Raw genomic sequence first — 21,802 nt, forward strand, 5'->3', positions numbered from 1 at the left:
CAGTAACAAGTGTCACAATGGAGACGTTACTGGGCCCGCTTGAGCAAATTGTTGAACAACGGGAGGACAGTGGCAATGACAGGATTTTTATATGTTAAACCAACATTGCATACCTGAAAAAAAATTTCATGATAAAACACCCTTAAAGGAGAGCGAGAGTAAAAGGGAATGCACCTGCCACCGAGGAGGAGGAGGGGTGAAGGATGGGGGATGGGGGGAGTGGGGGTGGTGGGAGGGATACTGGGATCATTGGTGGTGAAGAGTGGAGGGATAGGCACTTGATCATTTTAACGACTGTAATGTAAGAACAAAAGTTTGTAAGTCTATAACTTTACCTCACAGTGATTAATTTAAAAAAATTTAATTAAAAATAAATTTAAAAAAATAAAGTAAAAGAAAAAAAACTTAGACTGACTAGAGGACACATAGAGGAGCTCCGTGTTTCAATGGGCAGAAGATGGATGGAGAGAAACATGAGAAGCAAAGATTTTGAACGGGAAACACAAATGACCAGACTCCCTGCCTAGTCAGGGGGCCTGAAAAGGGAATAATGAAAATGATATTAACACACATACCCTTGACTCAGATAAAACCCACATGGCATTTCTGGAATCCATTCTGAGCTGAATCCCAATAAGGAGGAAAACAGAAAAGTCTCTAGACTATACTCTTCCTCTCCAACCTGTGGGCATTATATTAAACATGCAGCACACTGACAGGACAGAGACTGCTGAGTCTCAAAACCCCAGTTTTGAGCAGAGATACCTCCAGTGTCACAAACATGAACAACACACTGCACCAGTAAATTGACAATAGCAGTTGGGCTCCTCCACAACACCCCTATACTGACACAACATTGCAAATAGAGATCTAAGTGTTTCCAGAAGTTGGAATAGAACAACAATAGCAACAAAAATCATATCAGATCAGATCAAACCACAGTGCCAAATGCTAGAAAACTAAAAGTGGTTTACTTTAACTCTCCTGGTTGTAGATAAAGGTTTGGTTAAAAAAAAATTAAAGTATCAAAATGGACGGACAAAAAATATATGATAGGTGAAAACAAAACTCTCAAGAGATTGGAACATCACATAACTAGTTCAAAATAGCTGTAATAGGGCCTGGGAAGGTAGATCAAGAGGAAAAGTACATGCCTAGCATAGGAAAGGCCCTGATTTTGGTTCTTAGCACCATATGGCTCCCTAAAATACTTTGATGTGGTCCTGATTGTACGCTCTTGGTACACTACCAAGAGTACCCTGATGGTTTCCAAGACTTAGTACAACATTGCTTGTACTTGGATTACTACTTGTCTATTAAAAACAATCATGCCATTTGCAACAAAATAGAAAGACCTACAGTATTATTCTCAGTGAATTAAATGAGGTGTAGAATGACAAATACCATAGGACTTAACGCAGATCCATTATATATAGTGAAAATCACTGTCACACTTTCACTGTCCTCCTGTTGTTCAATGATTTGCTTGAGTGGGCCCAGTAACGTCTCCATTATGAGACTTGTTGTTACTGTGTTTGGCATATCAAATACATCATGGGGAGCTTACTAGACTTTGCCATGCGGGCGGGATACTCTCGGTAGCTTGCTGGGCTCTCCGAGACGGGCAGAGGAATTGAACCTGGGTTGGTCAGGTCGGCAGAGCACAAGGCAAACACCCTATCATGAATTAATTAAATGAAACAATATTAACTTCTAGATTATAAGACTGATTTGTGATTACCAGAAGAAAGGGAAAAGCAAGATAGGTAAACAGAACAAAAGGGACAATTTTATGGTATAGGATAGATGCACTTTCAGTGGCAAACTTAACATAGTTAATATACATGCTTATTTTCAGTCATCTAAACAGAAAGTTATAATGGTTCAATTATAATGCTATAGTATTCAACTGAATATTGGTATGATTACACTCACATACACACACCCACAGATACGAATTCATTCTCTCAGCACTTGACATTTAGAAATTTATAATAATGAATTTTAAGTTAATGTTAGGATCATTACAAAATTGATGGCTTTTAGTGGATTTTAGAATTATGACCACTAGACTAAGTAATGTCTAACAATCATTTTTTGCTTTTCTAAATGCTTAAAATTACTATGAATTTAAAAACAATGACCCCTATATCTTCCCTTTCTTATGCCCTCAGTCATAACCATTCTTGGTAGATAAAAAAATTAAAATAGAGGTAGGAGTGGTAGAAAGCGGTTGGGGTATTGAAGAAGAAAAAAGTTCCTGACCTATGATTGACTTATTTCTACATGCTACGTTCATACTTACATTTTTACCTTTATGTGTTCTATTAGCTAAGCATCCACTTCCTATACACCTAGAATATCCTAAACCTTAAAATATTCCATCCACAAATACCAATAGTTCATGCAATTTGTAAAATTTTCATGCCATAAATTAAATAAATATGCCATACCATGACTCTAGACTTACACATTCTTGAGAAAATTGGTGTGAAATACTTATGTGCAGATACTTAAGTGTCCCAAGTTGGAGGATATCTAATAAATTGGATTTAAAATACAGTGTGTGGTTATAAATGTAGGAGACAGCACATCCTCAACAGCACGTAGCATAATGAAACTCAGCGAGTAAAGGAATAGGCTCAGTGAGGATCCCAATCGTGGCAGCTTGTAGAGTATGATTTTGTTCGTTTGTTTTGTTTTAATGCCTTTTGGAGTCTAGGAAATAGTTCAGGGGACAGGGGTTAAAACTGCATATAGAAGAACCTAACTTCTATCTCCAGCATCTCAATGCCCTCCAGCACTTCCAGATGTAGCCCTGAAAGTTCCTGAGTACTACTAAGTACTACTAAGTACTAAGTACTACTACTACAAATAGCTAAGGTGAGTTGATGACCCTTAATGGTCATACAAAAATATATACAAAAATATATATTTATGTGTATATATATGTTTACTATATTCAACTAAAAGAAGGTGAACTCTATAGTAGAAGCAAAACAATGGTGAGTAATTTCTCCAAAAGCTGATTCAAGAATCTCAGGCAGGGCTGGAGGGATAGTACAGTTGGTAGGGCATTTGCCTTGCATGCAGCCGACCCAGATTCAATTCCCAACATCCCATATGGTCCCCCGAGCATCGCCAGGAGTAATTCCTGAGTGCATGATCCAGGAGTAACCCTTGTGCGTCATCGGATATCACACACACACACACACACACACACACACACACACACACAGAGAGAGAGAGAGAGAGAGAGAGAGAATTCCAGGCTGCTATTAGAATTCCCATGATGTTTTTCAAAGAAATAAATACTCCTGAAATTCATAGAGAACAATAAACCCCCACAAAGAGCTAAGCAAACTTCTGGAAAAAAGAGCATGGGAGGCTTCACTTCCCCAATTTCAAACTGTATTACAAAGTGGTAGAAATTAAAGCTGCATGGTATTGGAATGACGACAGACCTGCAGATCAGTGGAATAGAGTTGAATATCCTGACGAATGAGAGAGAGAATCCGGAGTTCTGACATCCGTCGACGATCAAGAATCAGGGACGCTGTCTCATTTGCCAAGGTGTCGAAAATCAGATGGGCTGGTCACGTAATGAGATTTAAAGACTACCGCTGGACCAGAGCTGTTACCGACTGGATTCCACGGGATGTCAAAAGACCGCATGGCCGCCCACCTTCCAGATGGTCAGACTTCTTCGTCAAGATCATGAACGATCGGTTTGAGGCCCTTCATGTTCCCGGAGCGAACAGATGCCATTGGGCTACACCAGCACGCGACAGGGACAAATGGAGACGTTACTGGCGCCCGCTCGAGCAAATTGACGACTAACGGGAAGTTAAGTGATTAAGTGATCCTGACGAAGACCTTCAATACATAATCACTTAATCATTGATAAAGAATCAGAAATATAAAGTGGAGTATTTAATCATTGATAAAGAATCAGAAATATGAAGTGGAGCAAGGAAACACTCTTCAACTAGTGGTGCTGGGAAATCTAGGCAACTATTTCAAAAAAAAAAACTCATACCTCTTTATTATGCCCTGCACTAAAGTCAAATCAAAATAGATTAAGAATCTATTAAGCTCCGTCTGCCCTCTAAGAGCTCCAGAGGTTGCCGTTTTGTAAAAGCCACCGAGAAGCACCAGGTACAAGTTCACAGTGATGGCAAATCCCAAGTCTCTCGGGACAGGGGAGGAGTGGGCCCTCCTTCAACCCACCCTAGTGGGGCACCGAGATAATGTCACATCCACCCACCATCTACTTAAGCTCCCACATGGCCATAATCCAGAGCCACACAAATGAATCTTGGACTCCAGCAACTTGCTGCAGCAGTTTCTTCAGACCAAGACTATTAAAATCTTAGAATTCCTTGTATTATGTCCATAACAAGCAATACAAAACACATTGTCTAGCATTGCATTTTCGGCAGGTATTAGGGGTGGTAAGACTGGTCTTGAAATATCGAAGATAACTAAAGTAGAGAAAGAATATTTTGAAAATTGTCTGGCATACAGGCAGGGGGAGGTGTGAAGGAGGGGGGTGGAATCTGGAGATTTTGGTGGTGGAAAGCATGTACTGGTGAAGGGAATGGGTGTTTTATGACTATATGATCAATGTTCAAACATGAGATTTTTGTTACTGTACCTCACGGTGAGTTAATAAAAAATGAAAAAAAAAGAACCTATTGAGGATTCATACCTGAATTCATAAGGTACATAGAGAAAAACGTAGGCAGAACTCTATATGATACTGAAGCTAAAAGCACCTTCAAGGATGAAACACCACTGATCAAACAAGAGGAAGCGAAGATAAATAAATGAGACTACACTAAACTAAGAAGCTTCTGCACTTCAAAGAAAGCAATGACCAAGATAAAGACAGTCCACTGAATGGGAAAAATTATTTATCCAACATCCATCTGGTAACAGGTTAGTATTGAAGATATATAAGACACTGGTAGAACTTTACAAACAAACTATATATATATATATATATATATATATATATATATCCAACCCCTTCAAAAAATGGTGAGAATACGGCCATGACTCCAGAGCACAGAAACCAATCTCTTAACTACCTAACTTTTAATAGAAATACTTCCAGGGTTAATAAGTAAAATAGCAGAAATCCAAAACCGCGCGGACATCATTTTATTCTTAAACCCAGCTGTAGAAAGCAAATCATTTCACAACGCTGTTTCAGCATGTCTGATTGGGGGGGGGGGGGGGGTTCGTAAACTCTAAATAATATTGGTGCATCTTCTATCGAAACAATGTATCTGGTCAAAGTAGATAGAGTATTAACTAGAACTTATCTGCCTCACAGGAATTGGGAGGGGTGGGAGGTGGGGTTCTATTGGGGTTCCCGGTTAAAAATAAGTATTGATAAAGGGAAATGTGTTTGATATTTACATGACTGAGACCTAAACCCGAAAGCTCTGTAACTTTTCCCACAGTGGTTCAATAAAGAAATAAATTATAAAAAAAAAATGGTGAGAATAAAGGAACAGAAACTTCTTCAAAGAAGAAATATAAAAAAAGCACATGAAAAAAAGTTCCACATGATTAATGATTAGGTGATGAAAATCAAAACAACAATGAGATATCATCTCATACCACAGAGACTGGCACATCAAAAAGAACAAGAACAACCAGTGCTGGCACAGATGTGGGGAGAAAGGAACGTTCATTCATTGCTGACTGGTCCCGCTTTTCTGTAAAACAGTATGAGCATTCCTCAAAATACTAGAAATTAAGCGTCCATAAGCCTAGTAAAATTTCTCCTAGGAATATACCCTCGAGGCTCAAAAATACAATGCAGAATAGCTATCTACACTTCATTACACTTCATTACTTCAATAGCTATCTACACTACATTACAGCACACTATGGTGCATAAGAGGAAAAAGAGAGGGCAAGAAGGAAAGTACCTGCCATAGAGGGAGGCTGGGGGTGGGGAATGGGATATTGGGGAATGGTTGGTAGGGAAACAGGGGACATTGGTAGTGGGAAATGTACACTGGTGGAGGGACGGGTGCTAATCATTCTATGACTGAAACCCAATGATGAACAGCTTTGTAATGGTCTATCTCATGGATATTCAATAAAAATAACTTCCAGAACACAATGAGAAATGAGCTATGAGGGTTCAGTGTCAGCAAACTCCAGGCCTCAAGAGATAGGGGATGGGCCAGTCACCTGGAAGTCACAACCAGAAACTGCCTCTGGCTGCTACTTAAGCTCCTTAATGGCCATGATCCAGAGCCACACATGTTAGGGGATAAGGGAGCTCAGATAGAGAAGGAAGTACCAAATAAAGGGTGTTGGGAGGATCCTTCCAGGATGGGAGAAGCATGCTGAAAGTAGACTATAGACCAAACATGATTGTCACCCATTGCCTCTTTTACAAACCACAACACCCAAAAGGAGAGAGAGAACAAAGGGGAATGCCCTGCCACAGAGGCAGGATGGGAGGGGAGGATGGGGGTGGGAGGGATACTGGGATCCGTGGTGGTAGGAAATGGGCACTGGTGAAGGGATGGGTATTTGATCATTGTATAATTGAAGCCCAAGCACAAAAATTTGTAAGTCTACAACTGTACCTTATGGTGTCTCACTAATAAAAATTTAAAAATAAACAAGAAAAAGGAAAATAAAAAGAATCTCCAAACTGAGCAGCTTGCTGCAGAGATTTCTCTAGACCCTATCTGAAATTTGGGAGTTTCTGGAGCATTTGGCCACTCTCGCAGTTGCGTGACATCTTTTGATATTCATAACAAACAATATGAAAGAGAGTATGGAAGAGATTGTCTGCCATAGAGGCGGGGGAGGGGTGGGATGAGAGGAATACTGGGGTTTTTGGCAGTGGAAGACGTGCTCTGGTGGAGGGTTGGATGATCAATCATTGTATGACTAAAACTCAAACAGGAAAGCTTTGCAATTGTATCTCGAGGTGATTTTTTTACAAAAAAAGTAATAATTAAAAAAAATAAAGACAACATTAAATTTTTCAAGAAATAATGATTCAAAAAATAAAATTTATTTGTAAGCCCATCAAAAAAAGGTCCAGTTTCGATTCTAAAAAAATTAGAAATTGAGTTCCCATTTGACCCAGCAATACCACTCCTGAGAATATATCCCAGAGAGGCAAAAATGTATAGTCGAAGTGACATCTGCACTTGTTTGTTCATTGCAGCACTCTTTACAATAGCCAGAATCTGGAAGAAAACTGAATGCCCAAGAACAGATGACTGGTTAAAGAAACTTTGGTATATTTACACAATGGAGTACTAGGTAGCTGTTAGAAAAGACGGAGTCGGCCATATTTACAGCATTCAGCCGAAGAGAAGGACAACATGGAGGGCAGGATCCACAGATCTTGAAGGAAAAAAAAAAAACAGGTTCCAAAAAGAGCCGAGATCATCGGGAAGCCCCAGATGGGGTAGGTACTGCATCCCGCCTCCCCCAGATGGAACCCCGGTGACCAGAAGCCTCTACAACCACAGCTCGAGTATGCGGGAACTAGGACTTTTCCTCAAAACCTCTCTATATACAAAGTGATCCATGGGAAGTAAACCATCCAACGTTTCTCTCTGAAAATCATAGTTAAGTTTGGAGCACGGCCACAGCCCCAGAAACACAAGGACTTAATGCATAACCCAGCAGCTTGGAGCAGAAAAGTGAACGGGTTATGTGTTAACCCAGGCCATCAAGTCTGCCAGAGGGGAAAGGGTGTTGGTCCCTTCCGCCCTCCTCCCTCTGGAAAGAAAGGTGGCGGTCACATGGGAGCCTTGTGGACAGCAGGTATGAGCCGGGGGTGTGGGGGCGACTAAAACCTCATGGGAAGGGGGGCATTCCGGTCCATCCTTCACGCCCTACCGAGGTCACCAGTTGCCCCCCGCGAGCGGCTCTCCAGCATGGCCACGGCCCCAGAAGCACAAGGACTTAATGCAGAACCCAGCAGCTTGGAGCAGAAAAGTGAACGGACTATGCGTTAATCCAGGCCATCAGGTCTGCCCGGAGGGGAAAGGGTGTTGCCCCAGTCGCCTTCTCCTCTCTGGAAAGAAAGATGGCGGCCGCATGGGAGCCTTGTGGACAGCAGGTATGAGCCGGGAGTGTGGGGGCGACTAAAACCTCATGGGAAGGGGGGCGTTCCAGTCCGTCCTTCACGCCCTACCGAGGTCACCAGTTGCCCCCCGCGAGCGGCTCTCCAGCACGGCCACAGCCCCAGAAGCACAAGGACTTAATGCAGAACCCAGCAGCTTGGAGCAGAAAAGTGAAAGGACTATGCATTAATCCAGGCCATCATGTCTGCCCGGAGGGGAAAGGGTGTTGGTCCCTTCCACCCTCCTCCCTCTGGAAAGAAAGATGGCGGCCACATGGGAGCCTTGTGGACAGCAGGTATGAGCCGGGGGTGTGGGGGTGACTAAAACCTCATGGGAAGGGGGGCGTTCCAGTCCGTCCTTCACGCCCTACCGAGGTCACCAGTTGCCCCCGCGAGCGGCTCTCCAGCACGGCCACAGCCCCAGAAGCACAAGGACTTAATGCAGAACCCAGCAGCTTGGAGCAGAAAAGTGAAAGGACTATGTGTTAATCCAGGCCATCAGGTCTGTCCGGAGGGGAAAGGGTGTTGCCCCAGTCGCTTTCTCCTCTCTGGAAAGAAAGATGGCAGCCGGATGGGAGCCTTGTGGACAGCAGGTATGAGCCGGGGGAGTGGGGGCGACTAAAACCTCATGGGAAGGGGGGCGTTCCAGTCCGTCCTTCATGCCCTACCGAGGTCACCAGTTGCCCCCCACGAGTGGCTCTCCAGCACGGCCACGGCCCCAGAAGCACAAGGACTTAATGCAGAACCCGGCAGCTTGGAGCAGAAAAGTGAACGGACTATGCGTTAATCCAGGCCATCAGGTCTGTCCGGAGGGGAAAGGGTGTTGCCCCAGTCGCCTTCTCCTCTCTGGAAAGAAAGATGGCGGCCGCATGGGAGCCTTGTGGACAGCAGGTATGAGCCGGGGGATTGGGGGCGACTAAAACCTCATGGGAAGGGGGGCGTTCCAGTCCGCCCTTCAAGCCCTACCGAGGCCACCAGTTGCCCCCCACTAGCGGCTCTCCAGCACAGCCACGACTCCAGAGCACAGAAACCAATTTCTTAACTATCTGACTTTCAGTAGAAATACTTCCAGGGTCAATAAGTAAAATAGCAGAAATCCAAAACCAACATATAATTCTTGAACCCAGCTGTAGAAAGCAAATCACTTCACAATGCTTTGTCAGCATGTCTGATTTGCGGGGGGGGGGGGGGGGGGGGGAAACTCTAAATAATAGTGGTGAATCTTTTATTGAAACAATGAATCTAATCAAAGCAGATAGAGTGTTAACTAGAATTCATCTGCCCCACAGGGACTGGGAGGGGTGGGGGGTGGGGTTTTATTGGGGTTCTTCATGGTAAAAAATAAGTTTTGGTAAAGAGAAATGTGCTTGATATTTGCATGACTGAGACCTAAACCTGAAAGCTTTGTAACCTTTCCCATGGTGATTCAATAAATAAATAAATAAATTTAAAAAAAAAAAAAGAAAAGAAAAGACGAAGTCATGAAATTTACATACAAGTGATATTACATGGAAATTATCATGTTAAGCCAAATGACTCAAAAAGAAAGAAATAAACATAGAACGATTGCATTCATCTGGGGAACATAAAGTAACAAAATAGAAAACTAACACCGAAGAATGGCTGAGATTAGTACCAGGAATTTTACTCCATGGGTTAGAGGCCAGCCACACATGCTAGGGGAAAAGGGAGCTCAGATAGAGAAGGGAACACCAAATAAAGGGTGTTGGGATGGGAGAAGCATGCGGAAAGTAGACTATAGACCAAACATGATTGTCACCCGTTGCCTTTTTTGCAAACCACAACACCCAATAAGAGAGAGAGAACAAAAGGGAATACCTTGCCACAGAGGCAGGGTGGGATGGGGGGGGATGGAGGGTGGGAGGTATACTGGGATCCGTGGTGGTGGGAAATGGGCACTGGTGAAGGGATGGGTATTTGATCATTGTATAATTGAAACCCAAGCACAAAAATTTGTAAGTCTACCACTATACCTCATGATATCTCATTAATAAAAATTTAAAAATAGACTCCTGATGCGGCGCCCATCTCATCCCAAATCCAGGTCAGCTCAGCTGCCGGCTCGTGACCCTGGGACCTCCATCTCTCCCTGCAGGACCCCAGGTGTCTCCCGAGATGCCTGGAGAGAAGCAGTTTTGAGCGTCTGCCCTGCCCTCTTCACTCCTGACACGGCGCCCATCTCATCCCAAACCCAGGTTTCCGTAGAGGCGCGGCCTCCTCACAAGTGGGCATGACCTCAAAAGTGGGTGTGGCTTATTTTCTGGCGGGCGCAGGTTGTTTTCCCATACTAAGGAACCTAGTCCCCAAGGAATCTAATTCCCAACCTACTCAGCAATATGAAGAAACAAAGAAAATCCCCACCACAAGGGGAGAACAACGAAAACAATCTAGAACATTCTGTCAATACAGCTCACCTAAGGAACCTCTCTGACATAGTATTCAGATACGAAGTCATGACGATGTTTAAACAACTCAATGAAACAGTCAGACAGACAGCCAGTAACACCACAGAAAAAATCGACAAACTACGAGAAGAAATGAGAGCAGAAATGTCACGATTAAAAGATTCCGTAGATGAAATGAGAAACTCAGTTTCTTCTCTTAAAAATAGAATGACCGCAGCTGAAGAGAGAATCAGTGAGCTGGAAGATCAGCTGCACCAAGCCAACACGCACCAACAAACAGTGGCAAGGGACCTCAAAATGGCTCTACAGAGAATCAGAGTTCTAGCAGATGATTCCAAAAGGAACAACATTAGAATCATGGGACTACCAGAACCTCAGGGAAAAAATCCCAACGAAAAAAACACCGTCAAACAAATCATTGCTGAAAACTTCCCAGAGCTCCACAATGCAGCCATTCAGGTTCAAGGAGCCCGAAGGGTGCCAGCTAAAAGAGACCCCAACAAAAACACTCCAAGACACATCATAGAATGATCGATGCTGCCGATAGAGACACAATACTGCAAGCAGCAAGGGCAAAGAAGGAAATCACATACAAAGGAGCACCCCTAAGATTCACAGCAGACCTATCAGAGGAAACCCTACAAGCCCAAAGGCAGTGGCGAGATATAGTCAAAAAACTCACTGAAATGAATGCTTCACAAAGAATACTCTATCTGGCTAAACTCTCCTTCAAAATCGAAGGAACGGTACACTATTTTCTAGATAAACAGCAGCTCAGGAACTTCATAGACTCAAAACCAAACCTAAAGCAAGGCCTAAAGGGGCTACTATAAGACAAGACAAACCCTACAACCACAACACACCCGCACAGAAAGATGACACAAAACCCCATAACCACACTTTCTCTCAATGTCAACGGTCTAAATTCACCATTTAAGAGACACAGAGTGGCAAAATGGATACAGAGACAGAACCCAACATTCTGCTGCCTACAAGAAACTCACCTCAACAGCCAGAGCAAACACAGACTCAAAGTCAAAGGATGGAAAACAATCCTGCAAGCACACAACTCCCTCAGAAAAGCTGGGGTGGCCATACTAATATCCGACAACAGTAATTTCACGTTGAAAAAGATTAGAAGGGACAGTGAAGGCTATTTTCTCTTCATCAAGGGATACATACAACAGGAAGAAATTACACTCTTAAATGTATACGCACCTAATGAAGGAACAGCTAAATATTTAAAACAACTGCTAACAGATTTTAAGGAGGACATCACTACCAACACAATAGTACTTGAAGACTTCAACATCGCCTTATCACCTCTGGATAGATCAACAAGAACAAAACCCAGCAAGGAATTATTGGCTTTGAAAGAAGAAATAGAAGAGAAAGGGCTTATGGACTTATACAGGGCTTTACACCCCAAAAAGAAAGAATACACATTCTTCTCCAGCGCGCACGGAACATTTTCCAAAATAGACCATGTGCTAGGACACAAAACATACCTCAACAGAATCAGGAAGATAGAAATAGTATCAGCCATATTTTCAGACCATGATGCACTGAGGATAGAAGTGAATAACACAAAGACACGGAGAACCAAATCAAACACCTGGAAATTAAACAACTCGATGCTGAACAACGAGTGGGTCAGGAACGAAGTCAAGGACTAAATCAAAAGATACCTGGAAACAAATGATAATGAAGACACAAACTACCAGAACTTATGGGATGCAGCGAAAGCTGTATTAAGGGGAAAATTTATAGCTCTGCAAGCATATCTTAGGTCGGTAGAAATGATTCACATAAACAACTTGACCTCACAGCTCAAGACCTTAGAAAAGGATCAACAGAAAGAGCCTAAATCAGGCAGAAGGAAAGAGATCATAAAACTTAGAGCAGAAATCAACGACGTGGAAAACAAAGAAACAATCCGAAAGATCAACGAAACCAAGAGCTGGTTCTTCGGGAAAATAAATAAGATAGATAAACCACTAGCAACACTCACAAAGAAACAGAGAGAGAGAACCCTAATAAATCGAATCAGAAATAAGAATGGGGATATCACAACAGAAACTAAAGAAATTCAAGAGATCATCAGAGACTACTTTGAAAGTCTGTATGCCACGAAACACGAGAACCTGGAAGAAATGGATAAATTCCTGGATTCCTACCATCTCCCAAAGTTGAATCAAGAAGATATAGAGTACCTGAATAGACCTATTCACATCAAGGAAATTGAAACTGTAATCAAAAGTCTTCCCAAAAACAAAAGCCCAGGCCCAGATGGGTTTACTAGCGAATTTTTCCAAACATATAAAGAGGACCTATTGCCAGTTCTTCTCAAGCTTTTCCAGGAAATTAAAAAAACAGAAACTCTCCCAAACAGTTTCTATAAAGCCCATATCTCTCTAATACCAAAAGGAAACAAAGACACCACAAGAAAAGAAAACTACAGGCCGATATCCCTGATGAACACAGATGCGAAGATTCTCAACAAAATACTAGCCAATAGAATTCAACAACTCATCAAAAAGATCATACATCATGACCAAGTAGGATTCATCCCAGGGATACAAGGATGGTTCAACATTCGGAAATCAATCAACATAATCCATCATATCAACAAAAGAAAAGATAAAAATCATATGATCATATCAATAGATGCAGAGAAAGCATTTGACAAGATCCAACACCCATTCATGATGAAAACCCTTGCCAAAATGGGGATAGAGGGGACTTTCCTCAATATAGTTAAAGCCATCTACCACAAACCTACAGCAAACATCATCCTCAATGGGGAAAAACTGAGACCCTTCCCCATAAGGTCGGGGATGAGACAAGGATGCCCACTCTCTCCACTACTGTTCAATATAGTACTGGAAGTACTTGCAATAGCGATTAGGCAATAAAAAGATATTAGGGGCATCCAGGTAGGAAAGGAAGAAATCAAGCTCTCACTATTCGCAGATGATATGATACTATACTTAGAAAGTCCTAAAACCTCTACCAAGAAACTCCTAGAAACAATAGGCTTGTATAGTAAAGTGGCAGGCCATAAAATCAATACCCAAAAATCCATGGCTTTCCTATACGCAAATAGTGAAACAGAAGAAAGTGACATCAAGAAAACTGTCCCATTCACAATTGTGCCCCAGAAAATCAAGTACCTAGAAGTCAGCTTAACTAAGGAAGTAAAGGACCTGTACAAAGAAAACTGCAAAATGCTGCTTCAGGAAATAAAAGAGGACATGAGGAAATGGAAAAATATCCCCTGTTCATGGATGGGGAGAATCAACATCATCAAAATGGCAATACTTCCCAAAGCACTGTACAAATTCAATGCAACCCCTATAAGGATACCCATGACATTCTTTGAAGAAATGGAGCAATCACTCCTGAAATTTATATGGAACAATAAGCCCCCACGAATAGCTAAAGCAATTCTTGGGAAAAAGAAAATGGGAGGAATCAACCTCCCTAACTTCAAACTCTACTACAAGGCAGTAATAATTAAAACAGCATGGTACTGGAACAAAGGCAGAGCTGCAGACCAATGGAACAGAGTTGAATATACTGACATCTCCTCCCAAACATATAATCATCTAATCTTTGATAAGGGGGCAAGAAAAGTGAAATGGAGCAGGGAAAGCCTCTTTAATAAACTGTGCTGGCAAAACTGGATGGCTACATGCAAAAAAGTTGGCTCAGATCTCTGCCTAACACCATGCACAAAAGTAAGATCGAAATGGATTTATGACCTCAACATCAGATCAGAATCCATAATGTTTATTGAAGACAAAGTCGGCAAAACTCTCCATGATATTGAAGCTAATGGTATCTTCAAAGATGTCACGCCACTGGCCGAGCAAGTGAAAACAGAGATAGACAAATGGAACTATCTTAAACTAAGAAGCTTCTGCACCTCAAAAGAAACAGTGACCAAAATACAGAGACAGCCTACAGAATGGGAAAGGATATTCGCCAAATACACATCTGATAAGGGGTTGATATCAAGGATATACAAGGTACTGGTTAAACTCCACAAGAAGAAATCACCCAACCCCATCAAAAAATGGGGCGAGGAAATGAACAGAAACTTTCGCAAAGAAGAAATCCGAATGGCGAAAAGGCACATGAGAAAATGCTCTACATCACTAATCATCAGAGAGATGCAGATCAAAACCACAATGAGATACCATCTCACACCTCAGAGACTGGCCCACATCCACAAGAACAATAGCAACCAATGCTGGCGCGGATGTGGCGAGAAAGGGACCCTCCTTCACTGCTGGTGGGAATGCCGGCTGGTCCAACCCTTTTGGAAAACAGTATGGACGATTCTCAAAAAATTAGAATTTGATCTGCCATTTGACCCAGCTATAGCACTCCTGGGAATATATCCCAGAGAGGCAAAAAGGTATAGTCGAAGTGACATCTGCAATTGTTTGTTCATTGCAGCACTGTGTACAATAGCCAGAATCTGGAAAAAACCTGAGTGCCCAAGAGCAGATGACTGGTTAAAGAAACTTTGGTACATCTACACAATGGAGTACTATGTAGCTGTTAGAAAAGATGAAGTTATGAAATTTACATACAAGTGGTACTACATGGAAAGTATCATGTTAAGCAAAATGAGTCAGAAAGAACGGGATAGACACAGAAAGATTGCATTCATCTGGGGAACATAAAGCAACAAAAAGGGAGACTAACACCCAGGAATGGCTGAGATTAGTACCAGGAATTTTGCTCCATGACTTGAAGGCCAGCCACACGTGCTAGGTGAAAAGGAAGCTCGGATAGTGAAGAGAGCACCAAATAAAGGGTGTTGTGAGGACCCTCCCAGGGTGGGAGAAGCATGCTAAAAGTAGTCTATAGACCAAACATGACTGCCACTCAATGCCTCTCTTGCAAAACACAGTACCCAAAAGAAGAGAGAGAGAACAAGAGGGAATGCCCTGCCACAGAGGCAGGGTGAGACGGGGGGGATGGGGGGTGGGGGGGATGCTGGGACCCGTGGTGGTGGATTATGGGCACTAGTGGAGGGATGGGTACTTGATCATTGTATAACTGAAACCCAAGCACAAAATTTGAAAGTCTATAACTGTACCTCATGGTGTTTCACTAATAAAAAAAGAAAAAAAAAATAAATCCCAATAAAAAAAAGAAAAAAAATTTAAAAATAAAAGACAGTTAATGAAATATTTTGCCCCTCAAATTTATATTCTTATTGTCTGAGGTAACTGGTAACTGATATAAAATAATCATGAATAAAATCTATTACTCTACCAAAAAAAAAAGTCCAATTTACTGCCACTGATATTTACTGAGTTCTTCTATACTGTGGCCCAGCTTTCCCATTTTAAGTAGCACAGGTAGGAAAGTGATGCTACATTACCTTGTGTGTGTTTTGTATTGAAGGTAGGGGGTACATCAAACAAAAATGAGGCAGTAACCAAGGTTAGAATTGAACACAAGGACAGTTGCTAGATAAGGGTTAAAAATCACAAACCATTCAAGATTGTCCCTGAGTCAATGCATGCATGCCCATATATAGCAACATCTGTGCCTGATTCAGTGGATTCACACCATTTAGCCCCTCTTCCCTTGTGCCAGATGTCTCTAGGTGCAAGGGAGATTATTTGCAAATCAATAGCAAAATAGATGCTAAATTTATGATCTGAAACTGGTGTCATCCCTATTCCAATCTGCATGACTTTCACATTAAATTTTGGTTTGGGGGCACTTTTTTTTTAATTCAGCAAGATTCTTTTGAATACAACCATTTACCATGATCTCTGCTAGGTACTAGAGATGAGAAAATAAATATATTACAATCTTTATCTTTAAAGACATTAAAGTTGTATTAAGGAGACAGGGCATACAAAGAAAACAAACCTGAAACAAGTTAGCCCTTCAAAACCACCTGGTAAGGATTTTTGACCTCTACAAGAAACAAGGGCTAGAATCATGGGTCAGGAAAAGTACCTGAGGAAGTGAAGACACTGGGAAGCAAGTGGAGACACTGGAAGAAGATCACTAGGAAGCAAAATACTTCTCAGTCCTCCTGGCAGACAATCCTTGCTATCTTCCCCCTCATGAGAAGGGACTAGCTGATTACAGAAACGAATGCACTTGCTTGCAAACAACTTAACTTTCAGGGTGAAAAACATGACTATTCTAAGGCAATGCAGAACACATTTATCTATGTTGTAGGTTATCTTAGAGTGGACGTAGTGTTGACTACTAATCTATGAGAAAGTCTATGGAAAGCTTTTATTTGTAGATTAAAAAGTCATATTCTCTCTAAAGAAAGCTCTTTTTTATTTGAAGCATGTAATTTACAGTACTGTTAGTGATAGGGTTTCATGCATACATTTCAACACCACATTCTCCACCAGAGCGGCAAACTTCCCTCCACTACTTTCTCAGGTTTCCCTCCCACCATCTCCTATGACCCCACTTCCCTGAAAGCTCAGATAAAGAGAGCTCTTTAATGAAGTCATGAAACTTGCATATAAATGGATCAAGATGGAAAATATCGTGTTAAGTGAAACGAGTCAGAAAGACAGGGACAGACATAGAAATATTGCACTCATCTGTAGAATATGAAGTAACAGAATGGGAGAATAACACTGAAGAATAGTAGAGACAAGGACCAGAAGGTTTACTCCACAGCTTGGAAGCTGGCCTCAAATGCTGGGTGAAAAGGCAGCTCAGATAGAAAAGGGAACACCAAGTAAAGGGTGTTTGGAGGACCTGCTCGGGTTGGGAGATGCGTGCCAAATACAGAATATATATTGAACACAGTGGCCACTCAATGCCTTTATTGCAAATTACAACACCCAAAATGAAAGAGAGAACAAAAGTGAATGCCCTGCATGGGAGGGTGGGGGGATGTGGTGGGTGGAGGGATACTTGGGATCATTGGTGGTGGAGAATGGGCACTGGTAGAGGGATGGGTACGCAATCATTATATGACAGAAATGCAAACACGAAAGTTTGTAAGTATGTAACTGTACCTCACGGTGATTCACTAATAAAAAAAATAAAGCAAAAAAGAAGAGTTCTTTAATACTGCTATTCTTGGGGTAATGTCAAGAGCACATGGTTTTCCTGAAATTGAAGCAGCTGCCTTGTAGAGAAAAGGTAAAAATCTAAGAAAAAAAAAACAATAAAACATAGCAGAGTCCAATATAGTCTGGCTTCCAACAGAAATTGTTGAACTACAAAAGACCCTGGTGAGCCAACTTGGTTCAAGGTCTATGATTCAAGGATATTCGCATTTTGGTGGTAGTCATGCTGGGTAGCAGGTACCCTTAAAGCATAGAAATTTTTATACTCTTGTAAACCAATGTAAACTGAATTTAAAATAAATTTAAAACTATTTAAAAAAACATTGGAAGTGCCTACCTCTAAACAGTTTCATAATTTAAAAATGAACGTAAGTCAATATTCACTAAGTATTCTACTTTCAGTGGGCAAAAGAGTCCTGACATTCTGTTCTATAGGTACCTGGTTCAGATGGAAAAAGAAACTGAACAGAGTTACTGCATACTTCAGAGTTACTTCTTACTGGGCCGGGTCAATCCAACAAGATCTATAGTTTCTATTCTTTAAAAATTAATTCACATGGCTACTCATCTCTATTATCTCTTTGAGGATTATGACCTTGAGATGAAAAGATCAGAGAGTTTTCACCCTATGAAACGTGCTTTAAATCAGCAATCAAACAGTCTTCCCTGAGGTGAAGAAGACAAACTCAGTGGAAAAAAACTCATGCTGCTGAAGAAACTGCCCTATGATTAAACTCTCTCCAAACCTACTCTTCCCGATGCTCTTCTCTGATGCATCTTCTGTTGGCTTCTATAGCTTCAAAACCCAAGTATCCTAAATAAGAACAAATGTCACAGAGGACTATGGTCAGAGGAAAATAAACGTCACACATGAAATACATTGCATCTGATCAGTAGACACAGCCCTGCAGCTAGAGCTTCTACTGTAGAAATGAGGGCCAGGAGGACTGACCCATGGTTGGAAGCTAGCCACAAGCAGGGAGAGAAGAGAGTTAGGATATACAAGGGACCAATATGACCATGGTTGTTGAAAATTATCACTCTGGGCAAGAATTTGTGTTGAAAGAAGATTTAAAAAATATACATGATAACCTTTCAGTACCTGTATTAAAAAGCATAATGCCCAAGAGGAAAGGAAGTAGAGAGAGAGAGAAAAGAGAAGAAAAGTGCTTGCTATAGAGATAGATAGGATGTGGGGAGTAGGAGGGAAGTTGAGGACATTGGTGGTGGAAAATGTATACTGATCGAGGGACAGATGTTGGAACATTATATGACTAAAACCCAATCATGAACAACTTTGTACTTGTTTATTTTGTGTTGATTTAATTAAAAATCATAACAATTAATAAATAACTAATTAAAAAAGCAAGAGTTACACATGCATTCGCCTCAACCAATCACCATCTCCCCAACAGCCTCTCCTTAGACTAACTATAAAAACTGCCAGGCACCATTTTCAATATTAGACATATGTGATCTTGAGTTCTTCCAATAATCCTGTGAAGTGGGCACTGACATTATTCTTATCTTGTGTATAAATAAACTGATACGTGAATAATTTAATTGTCTCAAAGTCGCTCCATTTATAAATAAGCACCCAAATGGTAATTTGGCCAGGGGACTAATTCCGAAGCTTGTTCTCCCGTGGCTCTAAAATCTTATGTATATAAAAATGGCAGAATTCTTTCCCATAAAGTTATTTGCATAGAAGAAAATGGTCATGAAAACCCATTGAGAGAGATTTAAATCTATAATCTATAACATTCCAAAATCTATTGGTAGTCTGGGGCTGGAGTGATAGCACAGCTGGTAGGGCATTTGCCTTGCACGCGGCCCGACCCGGGTTCAATTCCCAGCATCACATATGGCCCCCGAGCCTGGCCAGGAGTAATTTTTGAGTGCATGAACCAGGAGTAACCCCTGTGCATCGCTGGGTGTGACCCAAAAAGCAAAAAAAAAAAAAAAATCTACTGGTAGTCTTCTCAGAACTAAAGGTGGGCATTTCATTATGGAAGTATGCTCAAACCTCAGCTCAGGGTTTCAGAACAGCCACACACATAGTCTAGATCAGTTTTCACCTGGACCAATATAGAGTCAGGCATCAACGGACAACTCTATGACTCAATCATGCATCAAGAAGTAAAACATCAGAAAGACAAGACTCGAATACTTTATTATGAGTGGGGACAAGCAAAGGGAATCCCAAAAAGGCAATCCATATTCAGATGGTTATAAAATTCCTCAAACTTGATGCCACTTGGGTCAAGCACCCAAATGCATAATTAGTTTTTTGTCTCCTATTAACTGGTTGTGGTGGTACTTTTTTCTGCTTTATATTTCCTAAGAGAAAAGACAAAGGGGCTCCAAACTCACCGTCAAGGTTTCTAAGCCCTTGGCCCATAATATCCTTCTCTGTGCTGCCCAAATTGCTTCAGGAGCTTCTGGGATCATTTTGTACTTTCGTTGACCCTACACCCAAAATCTCTTGCAGTTACGATGCCAGGGAATTAGAAGCTATCTTGACTCCAGACTAGCTGGCTAGCTAAGTATTCAGGGATTTAGGGTTTTAATCTCATCAGCAGGGAAGGCAAATTTCTAGCCTCAAACAGCAACAACCTTGTACATAGCTCCAGGTGTAGCCTAGGAGAGAAGCTTAAATATGTAGAATAATAAGAGCTAATATTTACTAAAATGTGAACTTTTTAGAATACCACTTTTTTAAAGCTGCAAATTCCGGGGGGGGGCGGAATGCATCTTTTTTTGTAATCACCTTTTCTGATATATAGCTTCTTCTTATTCACTCTTCATTGTTTTCTCTCCCTCTTTTCCTTTCTCTTCTCCAGCTGTTTCTCTCTCTCAAATCCAGTCGACATATTGATTAACAATCAATTTTAGAGTACTGAACAGAGTGCTGAATGACCAGTTCGGTGTCTTTTCAGAGAAAAATTTGAGAACTACACAGACCTCTGGCCCAAGGCCTGGTCAACTCAATATTTTTATTATCGATTTAAACATTGACATTAGAAGCATGCTACCCAAAATCCCAATTAGAGGAAAGCATTCTCAAACTATTATTTTTGAGGTAGCTTCTACCCCCAAAAGAGTAGGGTTCCCCAGGCAACTTGTGCAAGGTGGGGAGGAGAGAAGTAGAAGACTCGAGAAGATCATCCACAGCCTTCCTCTCTACCTGCCCTCATCACCTAGTCACTGATGGTAGTTTGCTCTAAGCACCGACATAGGATATACCTCATGTTTCACCAGCCGGATGAGCCAGTCAGCAAACTAGATTTGGGTTCTGCTTGTTCTGCCTGGCTTAGCAAATAATCCCTGCGACCCTGTTTCTCAAAGAGACGTGGACTCAGGCTGGAGTGATAAAACTGATCTTTGCAGGAAAGGAAAGCTATTCCTAAATCTTACTTAGCCTTTCGAAATCCATTGCCTTCCCTCATAGAAATTAATTTCAGGAGCAGATGAAAAAATGAAGTAAAATAAGTTTATCTGGGAAATCAGGGGAGGTAAAGAGAAAGATGCTTAAGAGAGAATATAGCCTTCTCCAGAGTGGAAAAGTGAAGTACACATCTCAGATAGATGTGGGCTATTTCTCCAGAATGGTCCTAAGATAAGAAAGTCTATATTTCAGGGAGAGATTCCAGCAAAAGCATACCTCTTACTCTGCCAAGTTAGTTTATATACAATTTTCCCAACTTGCCCTCCTCCCCACCCGTCTATTATTAAGGTGATTGCCAGCAGAGAGAGCTTACAGCTATTGATGTTCTTTTAATATTCTTAGCATGGCTTTAGATCCAACAGTAGAGCCTCTCCTTCCAGGAGGTCCAGCCATGCTCTGAGCCTGGAATTCTGCATCTCAGGGGTTCTGCACGCTCATCATCACCATCTCCAGTGGAGCCTGTATTTCAAAGACCTTCTTGTTTGAGCACATTTAGGTTTCAGGGGCTTTCACCAATATGCACTACCAGGCCCCCTCATCTCTCTGCCTGCAGCATTTTGATGATGATAACTTTGTTCAAAATTATACAAGGCAAAGTCTGATAATGTCATTAATTTATTCTTTAGAAAGACTCATCATGTGAAAAAATTCACCACCAAAATATCTTATCGTTTCTTACGAAGACTCACAAACGCGAAGTCTTGTGCCAAGGTTCAAGCACTAATTTCCC

The sequence above is a fragment of the Sorex fumeus genome, unplaced genomic scaffold (genome assembly GCF_029834395.1).
Source record: "Sorex fumeus unplaced genomic scaffold, SorFum_2.1 ptg000035l, whole genome shotgun sequence".
Classification (NCBI taxonomy): Eukaryota; Metazoa; Chordata; class Mammalia; order Eulipotyphla; family Soricidae; genus Sorex; species Sorex fumeus.